We start from the raw sequence: 12,895 nt of genomic DNA on the forward strand, positions 1-12,895 counted from the left end.
TCTTGCGTGAAAGAACAACTTAGCTCTATAATGTATTTATTGCTACGGTGGCCCTGAGAGGTCAGATGTGCTGCAACTTAAGGAAACACCAGCAAGTAGAAAAACTCTACAAAAATTCACAAATGACAAGAAAAGTAAAAAAAAAACAAAAAAACCCCCCCAGAAAAAAACAAGTGTTTTTGGGGCGACAGCAACGTAACGAAACAGCTGCTGATGAAGTAAGGCACGTTTAAAAGAAGCAGAAGATTCACATAATACCGTAGATTCAGGTTTGCTAGTAGCCGTTTACTGTTAGCTTGTCACGTTAGCTGTTCTGTCATGACATTGTCTCCCCAAAAACACTGACATTGTCTTTTGTGAGTTACGTCTTTTTATTTTGGAGGTTTTTTTAATTTCTTAACCTTTCATAATGTTTTTTAAATTTCTGTTTTATTCACTTCCATTCTGTTTTGTGTGCTTTTGTGTCATTTTTCTATCTGCTTGTGTTTCCTCAAGTTGCAGTGCGTTTGGGCTTTCAGGGCCACCATAGACTAAGCCTAAAAGTTACTTTAGTCCAGAGAGGAATATAGCCACAACTTGAATGTATGGACGTCTTTGGCGCACCATCACAGAAGTGTCATTGTTTCATTCTTTGTAAAGTCACACCAGGCTGCCAGCTTTGCTAGTGTCCGCCAGTTTGGTCCACCATAATCTTGTTGTCAAGGTCTTCTGCAGCATTTTGTTAACCGGTCGAGAAGCCGGTGACATGAAACAAAATCCATATGTGTCTCTCTACCCTTTACCCGAGCCACAGACTTTTCCATACAGTGCCACTGTGCAGACTGGACAGTGTGGGGACCAATATACTGCACAATGACCAGAGAAGACAGGGAGGGGGGTGCAGAACCTCAGGGAGAGCTGATTTGGGATTCATTTGGATGATGAACTGTACCTCCAAAAACTTTCACCTGCTATTTTAGCAAAACATATTTGGACTTTTAGACACTCAGAGGACTGAGTTGTGTTTTTTACAACATGTCTTCATTTCTGCTATATCATCAGTAATATCTGTTCTTCAGGTAGTAAGTTAGTTTCAAAGACCTAGGAGGTGGAAAGTTTTTGCTAAAAACACTGAACCTTGCCAGTTTCTTCAGTCATTCACGTCATTTATATTAATTAAGAGTTAATGCATCTGAGAAGCTCTCAAGAGGGCCTCTTGACAAACATGTTGCATCAAAATAACACAGAGAGGCTTCTCTAGTAATTTGAACTCAAACGTAAAGAAGGCTCACTGTTCTGTTTGTATTTTGAAAGATCAATGTGGGTGAAAGAACTTCGCTTTGTTTATCGTATCCTAGCGAGCCGTGTGAACGAAGCACTAATGTTCTTCTGACTCATTTTTGGAGGTGACTAAGCAGCTTCAAGTGCATTACAGTCCTCTGTAAGGTGCAGTAGGATGGATCTGATTTGCATTTAGCCAATGAATACAAAAACACACATTCCGTTTATACCCAAAACACCGACTTTAAGTAATTTGATTACATGTATTCCTTCCAGTGTAATTTGATTACATAAGGAGGAGGGAGTATAATGTAAAATGTTAAATTTAATCAAGTCTAGTCAGATGAAATCTGCCTGATTGGCATATATTCAGTTTATACTAAGCATATCTTCCTTAATAATTAATTATCTGAATAAGGAAATACATATTCGATTTTATATATTTCAGTTGCATTTTACTCAAAATGATTGCTTCTTTTATGAGGTCGAATCTTTTTGGGTGTAGAAGTGGAAATGAGAACTGATTCAATCAAAAGCACGCATTCCTTTCCGATTTGCCTTCAACTAATCTTCCTAACCTGCTGGTTTTGACTTCGTTGCATGTTAGGTGAGCACAGTCAGCCATTTCTAAAACAAACAAAACCAGAGATATCCTTTATTTATCATTCGGGCGGAATAAAAAGTCTCGAATGATTATTTCTCCGGTGCACCTAAAATGACTTGAACCAGTTTAGGAATGAGAATTACTAAATTATATGCGCTGTGTTCTTCCTAGCATTTATCTCTAATGTGCAAACTTTCTGAGCCTCTTTTCCCCAGAACACATGTATTAACAGTCGCCATATTTTCAGAGCAGTATCGTTTTAGGCAGACATTTTATAAGCAATTAGCATGCTATACCAATAAGTGACCCTGTGCACCGTTCTAATTATATGGTCTATTCCTCTGTCTTGATTGGCTCCAGGTGTCTCATCTCTGCTGATTCAAAGCTTTGCTTTGGCTGATTGGTCAAAATCAAAGTGATGATTCTCCTGATTTGTCTTATTTCAGAGTTCTGGAGTGCTGTGCCGACTAAACCACTTGACAGAGCTGATTATCCCACCTCCTAAGCCCGGCAAATTGGTTCAATCAAAAGCGTGATTAGTTGAATCAGTTGTTTTAAATAGAATAAAAGCCTGAAGTCTCCACAGCACTGCGTGGCTCTTTTTTTCACTCTTTTAGCCAGCTTAGGTGCACCAACAGAGGAAAGCGGTCCATTTATCACATCTTCCCCTGAATGAGCCTCGATACTTAGGACAGTGAAGCTCCACTTAAAGGACGGGCACAGATACCTTAGTATCTAGTTAATGTATGTAGCTCAAAGATGCAGAGTAAAGGGCCTCTGACTCTAAACAGATCGACCCTCACTGGTTCTGCACCCACCTTCCCCCCGTGACTTCATTGCTCCTGCACGATGTTGATACAATTCCACAATTGCGTGCTGAACAAAGTGTATTTATTTCTGTTGTACTTTTTCTTTTTGTAAATTTGAATAAAAAAGGAACTATTTCAAACAGATGAGTCAGACCTGCTCTGTGCTCCTTTCTGCACTTTCCAGAATTTCAGGATAATCAGACTTCTGTTGATGGGTGTGCTTTCTGTTTGTGTGTGTGTGTGGTGTTTGTATATGTGTGTGTGTGTGTGTGTGTGTGCGTAAAAGTGTGTCTAAGGGAGAACGAGACAGAAGGAGAGAGCTATTGAGAGACGAGCTGTGCAGTGCATACAAATGTGTGCACACCTTGTGAGCATGTGTCTTGTTGTGAGTAGGTGGGTGTGCCTTGTCAAATTGGCCCCTTGAAATTTCCAAACCACAGACAATGTGTGTGCGTGTGTGTTTTTTTTTCTGGGGATACGTGTGCGTCTGACTGCAGGATGAAGGAACACCTTGTCTGGTTTGATCCACCCCGATGGGGGGATGTGAGGTCAGTAATAGAGGACAGACGGAGTGTTCTGCAGAGTAATCACACTATCAGACAGAGGGGGAGAGTTCTCTGTTTGTTGGTGAAAGGAAAGAGAGAGAAAAAAGTGCATTTTGAACTCAGGAGCTGTAGCAAATAGAGCAGACCTGACAGCTGCGACCAAATAATGCGGGCCCCTTAGCCAACCTTTGCAGCTCTTCTGAATTCTGCGTTTGTCCTGCTGAATGATGGATCGGGGAGATGTGCGCCATTGCCGTGTGACTGAATTGCTGGTTAAAAAGATTTATTACAATAATCAAATATGAAGGAGGGGATTATTTCTACATGATGGTTTAGAGAATGATCGTGTTAGCCGGGTCCTCGCTTGATTACAATGATAATACCCGCCTCAAGTCAGGAAAGGGAGAGAAGCAGAGGGAGAGAGAAGGGATGGAGCGAACCATATTAACGGTTAATATGCAAGTCTGTTGCATTACATAAAATTGCATTTATGATTGGGTTAGAGATTATTCCGCTGCCTGCTAAAGAAAAAGTCCTTGCCTTCCTTCCCATAATTATGAGACTCACAAGGCTGACTCGCTCCCTGCGGAAGCAGCACCCTGTATCTAAAGAGGATGTGAAATCAGTTGGAGGCAAAACAGAGCTTTGACTCGCTTTAACCCCCCTCCACAAAACTGATAAAACACATCAACATGTAACTAACACAGCACCCTTATCGATTTACAAGTCCTATATAAATATATATCAGTCTCCCTCCAGCATCAACACCGCAATGCAGTATGCTAGGTGAGATGCACTGTCATTGCACTGTCAATAATTACAGCATGCATAATTGATCGTGGCATAATAGCAGAGCTGGAGATAAAATGGACCCTGTTAAAGGCATACACCTGGGAACCACTTAGCACTGTATGTGCTGGAGTGGTGCAAACTCAAAGTGCTGCATGATTGCGTCACAAAACTCACAAGTTAGTGTGTGCTGGTGTGTGTAGTCAAGTACATTGAGATTCCTCATTCTGTTTGAACCTTACTGACACTCACAATCCCTCTGGCTATTCAGCACAGTGTGCACGCTTGTGTGTGTATGTGTGCACGCGCTTCTGCACTTGTGCATCTTTGCATTTCAAGTGTGCTTTAAAAGGCAGCATCCAGAGTGCAAGAGACTGCAGAGTCTTTCGACAAGGCAGTGCAACTTTTTGGACTCGACAACACATTACCCTGCAGTTAAATGTCTAACAAGTAGCTTTTAACTCCACCTGTCCCTCCGTTTTTCTTTTTTTATGAGTGCGTGCGCGCGTTTCTTTTTCCCCTCCTGCTCTCGTTGCTCATCCGTTCTGCTCGGAACGCTCACAGAGTTCAGTGGCTCATTTGAAGTGGAAAATTAAATCTTCATTAACAATCTTAATTAGAGTTCGATCTCCCCATAGTGAGGCGACAGAGAATCTATAGTGCAACGCGGGAAAGACCTGGAGCTAGAGTTGGTTCCAGTAAAGCAGTGGCGGTGGGGAGGATTGAGGGGTGCTTTTGTGGGGGGTAATTAGTGAATGGGAACTTCAGGGTAAATTACGCGAGAGGTATTTACACTTTACAGGAGGGGTGGATGGATAATTAAAGCGACCTGCTGGTTGATGGTGGACAGTGCGATGATAGTCCCAGATGTGTGCTGTGGTAAAGGTGCAGTTCTTGATTCTGCAAAGCTGGTGAACTAGCGCTCAATAGCACTCGGAGGCTTGGAGGCAGAGGGGTATAGGGAGGGCACTGTTAGTCAGAAATCTTCAATTGAATTGTGTCTTGTCTTGTTTTTTGGTGACATGCTGTAACTTGAGGTGGCATAATCCCTTATCATGCTTCCATAAGCAGGAGAGCATTTCCCTAATACCAGACAGTAATCATTCAAAGACACTGCTAAGCACGCAGTCTCTCTTATCCACATTTACATACTACAGCACCCTATTCAGGGGCTGCGTGTCGCGGATTGGTTAGTAAATGAAACAATAATGTCGGAGCGCAATTAAAACAAGCATTATGTTCCTAAAATGAAAGCGGGGAAGTTGCCTTTCTTGTTAAGCGCTTCCTTTTAACTTTGTTGGTAATTGTTGTGTTTTTGGGGGAGGGGGATTGTGCTGTAGTTCTGTTGTAGTTAGCCACATCCTATCTGAAACCATCAAAATCACCTGTGCAGCCCCCCTTTCTGCGAGCAATGAGCTGAGGAAGAGAGATTTTGCCTGAGGGAAAGCAGACGAGCTGGACTTGCCCAGGATCTAATCCTGTGACAGGAAGTCCACAGCAAAGGAGCACAGCCACACATAGCCCGAGTGAGACTGTATATGTCCCTGTGGGGTAGATCATTTGTCTAGTTGTCCAGGCGCTTCTTTATTTGCAGAGGACATACAGATACACACGACCACAGAATATTTCTAAATGGTGAGGACAGCAGATAGTGTCTGGACCTTGGTTTTATTTATCTGCTCCGCACAGTTTCCTGGGAGCTGTGCTGGTTGACTGCTCCAAGCAGGGGTGATCATATCTGCAGTAATGTTGTCACGGTGGCTGAAGATTCAGGAGAGGAATCTGTGGATGGGTGTGTGTGTGTGTGTGTGTGTGTGTGTGCCTGTGTTATGGGAGGTGACAGACTCTGTTTACGCAGCTGATCATTAGCAAAAAGAAAAAATGGAGAACAAGATAACCAATTACAGACACACAAACACAGAGACGGAGAGAGAGAGAGAGAGAGAGAGTTAAGTACGTTCATTAGCCCTTTGTGTCAGATTGGTTAATTGTTCAATGAAGTGAGCAGAATAATAAGTTGAGGGGGTGGATGTTATGCCTTTGGTGAAATGTTCACGGGGATTTATTCTCATCAGCTGTGCCTTTTATTGTCCTACATAGATCATGGAGCAAGTCTAAGAGCTGAAGGCTGCACAAACGGCAGATCCAGTGTTAGGCCACTGCCCACTCGCTAAATACCAACAGACTCTCAAGCGGTGTGTGTGGCCATTAATAAATCCCTTGTCGTCTGAGAGAATTTTTGCGAGGCAGCACTGGACCTCGGCTAAATAAACACATCTGCCCATCTAAGTACACACAGTACACAAGTTGCACAGTCAATTGATATATATGTAGTGCGGGGTACAGTCCAGACATCACATCTTTAGCAAGCGACCGAGTGACTTAGAAAAAATTCAGCTTTCTTCCCCATATTACTGTCCATATTTCCTGTTTATTTTCTGCCTAAAAATCTACTCCTCCTTTTTATCTGGACTCATTTATGCCCAGATGCTTTAATAATGTAGAGCAGGAAATAAAGCTGCCTGGAGTCAAGCCCTCCCTGCTGCTGGTAAAGTAACACACTGCCTATTACTTCACTTGTTTTACAGCTAATTCTCTATTTCTTCCAAGACCTGCTGCACTTATTTTGGTTTTTGCTGACTTGTCAGTTTTACTTTTCTTCTCGTGGACTGCTGTAGTCAGTGTTTCTGCTCATAGGATTACCTGTTATCAATTACATTACGATATACAGTACGATGCAGTAATATAATATTTTAAATATTTACAAGGAATTGTGCAGGTTTTTAAAAAAAAATAGAGTGATCAAGTAAAACCCGCTTCCTAAGTGAAAGATTTATTTTAATCACGTGCTTCACTAATCCTTAAGATTCAGTTTCCTTTCAATTAACCATCAAGCTGCTTTACACTTGCTAAAATCGTTTTCCTTTACTCTGATTTATGCTGCTACATATTGTGCATCAGCTCTTCCAGTTCGTGACTGAAGCCATACGACTGAGCTACTTACTCCCCGGCTTGCGTGATGTTTATGCTCGCTGAAGTCGCTAGAAGTCTTTCAGAATTGAACTTTACTGTAACTGATCACACAGCAATTGTCTGCGGGATTGAAAAGGTCCAAGGGGGTCAAACAAACCCTGCTCACACATAAGAAATCAGAATATGAATGATCAAAACATGACACTGTGAATCATCAGCAAAACAACAAGCATAAGGTCAGACAGGCTACATTCATGAAACATCTCGAATCTACCATGTTGTATAAATGTAGAGGATGACGCTGGAACAACCACAGAGTCTGACTGAGACCAAAAACATCTCAAACCAGTCTGACACAAACATACTCAGCCAGCTCTGTGAGGTACAGCATGCGTGCTTTGGTTTGTGTCTGCTGCCACCTGCTGGAATAACGAGCATTGCTTTTATTCATTCTGGTCTTTTCTGATGCATATTCCACAATCCACAGAGGGAACACCCTTCACAGATCATCTGCTCATTACAGGGCCAACTCACTTCTGCAGACTATCATTCATATTCACACTTGCAGTCGATTAAAATTCTGCACTCTTCCTGACCAGCTTGTCCTTGGAATTTGAGAAAAAAAAAAAAGAGAGAGAAAAATCTCACACAAACCTCGAAGTGTAAAAGCTTACAGGAGGAATGAGACCTTCGTGTTGGGAGATTAACGCAGCAGGAGTTTTAGGCTCCAGAATGTCTTTGCCTTACCGATATACTAAATTAAAATTTGAGTGAATATCTATTTAAATGACTTATTGCATTAATCAAATCAAATGCGAGGGCAGGGATTATAGCTGCGAGATCATTTTGAGGAAGGCTGTTTTGCGGGGATTTACTTCATAATTGCAATTAGAAGAATTTGTGGGTTTGCTTTCTGTTTTTAGACCACTATTTGCTGTTTGCATCTTTAAGCTTACGGCGCAGCAGTCTCTGAACTCAAGGTAACTAAAGGTAAAAGTTCATAAAATCAAGCCACTCAAGAAATGCCAAAGTTTTGTGGGGAAACGAATCCTGCTCTTGCTGCTGACTGAAAGAACACTGTGCACGTTTCACCGTCTTTCTTTAAAATCTAATGTAATAGGAACACGTTCTTCCTAAAAAACACATCAGCGAACAAGGTTATGTTTATTCCAAATCCAACACATACAAGGGAATTCTGTGAGAACGCTACTTTGAGTACATGGTTTTCTTACAAAGCAGCTTTGTGTGCTTTGTGGAATTTAAGAAAGAAAAAAGCTTTTTCTGGATCTGATCATGAAAACCAAAATACTCGAACATAATAACAGACTCAGTGTAAAATGTAGCCATTTTAGCATTTCTTCCTTTGATTCTGTCAGTTTGTTTAATTGTTCTTTGCTTTGTTCAAAATCCCACAGGAATAATCAAAAAATAGCCCCATTTTTAAACATTTTAAGTCCTTCTAGAAACAATTCTTGACTCTCAGGAGCCGCCTTTGGGTATTTATTTAGGCAGATATGCTGAAACCGCTATTCAAATGAATATTCATTTCAATTCAATTCAATTTCATTTATACAGCGCCAAATCACAAGAGCAGTCACCTCAAGGCGCTTTATATTGTAAGGCAGACCCTACAATAATACATGCAGAAAAAAAAAATCATATGAACCCCTATGAGCAAGTGCTTTGATGACAGTAGGAAGGAAAAACTCCCTTTTAACAGGAAGAAACCTCCGGCAGAACCAGGCTCAGGGAGGGGCGTGGCCATCTGCTGCGACTGGTTGGGGTGAGAGAAGGAAGACAGGATAAAAGACATGCTGTGGAAGAGAGACAGAGGTTAATAACAAATATGATTCAGTCCAGACAGGTCTACTAACACATAGTGAGTGAGAAAGGTGACTAAGAGAATAAGAAAAGAGTCACAACATGACAGACAGAGAGATAGACAGTCATGTATGGCTGTGTGGTAGGTAAGGCAGGACCCAAACACAAAGGGATGAACTGAAAGAGGCAGCTTTATCGCTGTAACAAAATACTCAGAACTAAAAGATAAAGACAAAAAACCCATGCCTGGTGGACGCCAGGGAACTAGGAACTAGGAAACACAGCAAATAAGGACACATCATCCTCAACATGGAACACAGGGAAACTGAGGACTTAAATACTAACACCAGATGACCAGAGAATGGGCAACAGGTGGGAACACAGCAGGAAGTAATACAGACCAACAGGACAGGAAAAGCAATACTGAACAAACTGTACAGAGGACAAGAGACTGTCAAAACAAAACAGGAAGTGTGATAAACACAGAGATGAAGACTAAGACTAACATGAAAACAAGACTGATTAAACACAGGAGAAGACTAGACACTGGGGGAGGAAAAACTCAAAAATCACAAAGAACCAAAACCGAAAAATACTAAATATAAGACATAAAAATAACCACAAGTCTAAGAATCACAGAATATTCAAAAATAAACAGTATAATGTCCAGAAACTTAGAAACACTGTATCACAGACCCAGTATCATGATCGATTCATTGATAGATTGATAGATGGATGTGCATTCACACATTTAGTTCTAAACAGAACAGTCATTTGACTGAGTCGAATATGTTATTGAAATAAATGTGTATTGTGTAAGTAAAATAAAGAACAAGAAGAAGCAGCTCACCTTCTGGGTAGCATTTACTTTTAAGGGGATGGTATTGTATTTTCTAGATATTCATTTTCTTTTCTTTGATCTTTTTAAGCTTGTAGTGCAGTAAAAATCAGATAAGAGTAGCATGCCAGATGTTTACTTTGATTACACAAACAGTATATAGGACTAGGTAATAGGTATTGATCTGCAAATAACTGCATATGAATGACTGGAATTTATTAAATAATATTATTTAACTTACTTACTACTAGACAGCTCGTTCTCTTTATGTTGACAGTGCATCAAAGGTAGAACCCAATTTGGGGTCAACTTGAAAGAAAAAATGATATTATGAGTCTTTTTATGGTATGATCAAACAATACACACCACAAGTGTAAGAATCATAGCTTCTAAATTATAAAGCTTGATCAATAAATCATTAGACTGGCCTTGAAGACCTTGATTACTGTCACTCTACACTGCTCCACAGCTTTATCAGAATTCAGTGGAAACTTTCGGAGCTGTTTTGTTAACAGACAGAATGACACACGGGCAGGCAAACGCTACATAACCTGCTCGACTGAGGTAATAAAATGTGTAATGTGTAAGAAATATAAACTAAAGAAACAAACCAAAAAAAAAAAAAACCCTTGGCATTTCAATAAATAAAGAAATTAATAAAAAGATCATCACTGCAGCAAGTTAAATCTGATCGAAGAGAAACACTTGTTCGCAGACTTTGTCCCAGTTTAAGGTTTAAAAAGCTTTTCCTTCCACAAGTTACATAACGCTGTGGCTTTATTATTGGCTCAGCCTGAAGTCCTAACACCATTAGAGCTTCCGGCTCATCCCACCAGACTACTCAACAAATGGCATGCTAATGCTCTCATAAATGGGCATTTTCATCTAAAAACCCAGTGGGTAGAAACAACCTCTCCATTTCACACAAACTGTATCATTGCTCTTCCAAATATGTTTACATGTGAGCCCTAAACTTGACTTGGGCGTATATTTTACCCCATTTCATCTTAGTAGTTAGAGTCAGAGTTAGTGCTGCTTGAAAAGACATGGAGACTATATGACAGTGTGAAACTTTATTGCCATTTCATTCCAGCCTTTATAACAGAAGTGCTTCTTGACGTTGGTTTTCATTTCGACGACAGTCCTTTAAATCTTTCAATAACGCTTTCTTTTGTTTTTACAGCATCCTGATTAAATGTGGCTTAAGCAAGAAGGCAGTGACAGACTGCTATAATCTTCAGCTACACACAAGTTTTCCAAAAGTGAATCAGATTTTCTCAATATTATTAAAATACTTACTGGGGTATTACCCGCTTTATCCTCTAGTCTTTCCATATTACAACAACAACCAAACTGCTCCGGTGTATTAGATGTCCTCTATCTTCATAGAGTTGGGCTTTGTGCACTTTCATCGTATAGACTGTATACAGTGCTTTCCACCATCACTCACTGATTTCTGTGCACACCAGGGGTTATTATGTCTCCCTGACATCTTGCCTGGAATGCCTCCAGGTCAGTGAGCATCCTCTTTCATCCGCTGTCCATCAGTCTGCTCTACTCCCAGCCTGTGTCCGCCTGCTTTCTTTAGCAATCAGACAAACGACGTGGTGCCAAATAACATAAACCGCGGCATGCCGAAAGACTGCTCTCCCTGCAAGAGAAAAGCTTCCTCCCATTTTTCAGGGTGCGTGTGCTGAAGATCAAAAAGTGAAAATTGAAACAAGTCAAATAAATTGCTGACTTCGTCTTGGAACAAAAATATCACTTTGACTCTAAAGGCGTGTCTCTAAGAAGGTGCTTAATGCATCGATAATGAAAAAATGAAGTGTTTCCACTGCATGCACAATAGATTTTGGGGTTGGCAGCTTTTCTCATAGCTGTTTGTATTCCATTCGCTTTTCTCCAACTCCAGGGCACAATAATTGCATTTTCCCATTCTCTATTATTAGGCCCAATTCCCCATCGAGTAGCAGCTACAAGAGGTCAAGATAAACTCCTATGAGAGACTTCATCACAAAACGCCTGAGCTTACGAATGAGAAACAATACCGCATTTGGTCTCAAGATAACAATTTAATAAATTTTACAGACTTACAGACTCAGTGGGTTTTATAACCCAGCTGTCTTGAGTCCTTTCCTTTTGATCGCTTTCTTCAGTCCCCTGCTGATGCAGAGGTGGAAAATATAGACCACAGCTGCTTTTTTGATAGCTGCCTTGAAGGATGGGAAGACATGGCTGTCAATGAAATTAAGGGCATGGAAGGAGGAAATCCTTAATGGGCTCGCGGAGACTTTAAAAGAAGAGATGGCATCGATGAATCAAAACGGAGCTATTGGTCCATAATTAGGGCGACAATAAATCATTTGAAAGTGGATACTTAAAAGTGTTTCCTCTGAAAGTGGTGAAAGGGGAACACTCAGGATCCTTGGGTGAATTCCAAATGGTCCACTAGAAATGAAATGTTTTAAATCCCTAATTATCACATGTTTATTTATTAGGTTTTTTTTTTTCATTTCTAATCATTATTTCAAAATTGAGCATGAGCACCATTTCAATAGCTTAACATGTGTTGCAAGGACTAATCTGTGTACTCCAGTGCAGAAAAGGGAAAGAACACACAAAGACACCATACACTAATATCCTAATTACCAAGGAGCTAAACAGGACAACCTAGGTAATATAGAATAAACTCAAGACTAACAAAATGAACTTAAAAATAAACCATAATACAAAATGACATCAAAATACAAGAAAACTCAAAATGCTGGGTCAAATGACCCAGGACCATGACAGATCCCTACTTCTGACAGAGGTTCAACTGCCAAGAGACTCAACCCGCTGGGCCTCAATTTCCCATCCTCCAGACTAGGGATGGGTATTGATAAGATTTTCACGATTCCGATTCCATTTTCGATTCTGTTTAACGATTCGATTCTTTATCGATTCTCTTATCGATTCTTTTAAAAAAAGGAGAACACTAAGGTCGATTAGCTTAGAACTTTGTTTTATATCTTCTCTTTGAACAAGATAGAAATTTAGGAGTAACATGGCCTTACAAACCCAGCAGAGAGATTTTAAGAGATCCACAGCCTACGGCTCTTCGATGGGGTGTCACAGGGTCCCCAGGAAAAAAAATTGTAAATGTAAAATAATAAAATAAATATTCTTCTGTAGCAATAACAAAGTATAACATAAATTATTCTGTAGCAATTACACAAGAATATCCAGTAATGTCCCTGCCTACAATTAAACACAT

The sequence above is a fragment of the Aulonocara sp. 'chitande type north' Nkhata Bay genome, linkage group LG18, assembly GCF_057382095.1.
Source record: "Aulonocara sp. 'chitande type north' Nkhata Bay isolate Kocher_YH1m ecotype deep benthic linkage group LG18, A_spYH_male_GT1.1, whole genome shotgun sequence".
Classification (NCBI taxonomy): domain Eukaryota; kingdom Metazoa; phylum Chordata; class Actinopteri; order Cichliformes; family Cichlidae; genus Aulonocara; species Aulonocara sp. 'chitande type north' Nkhata Bay.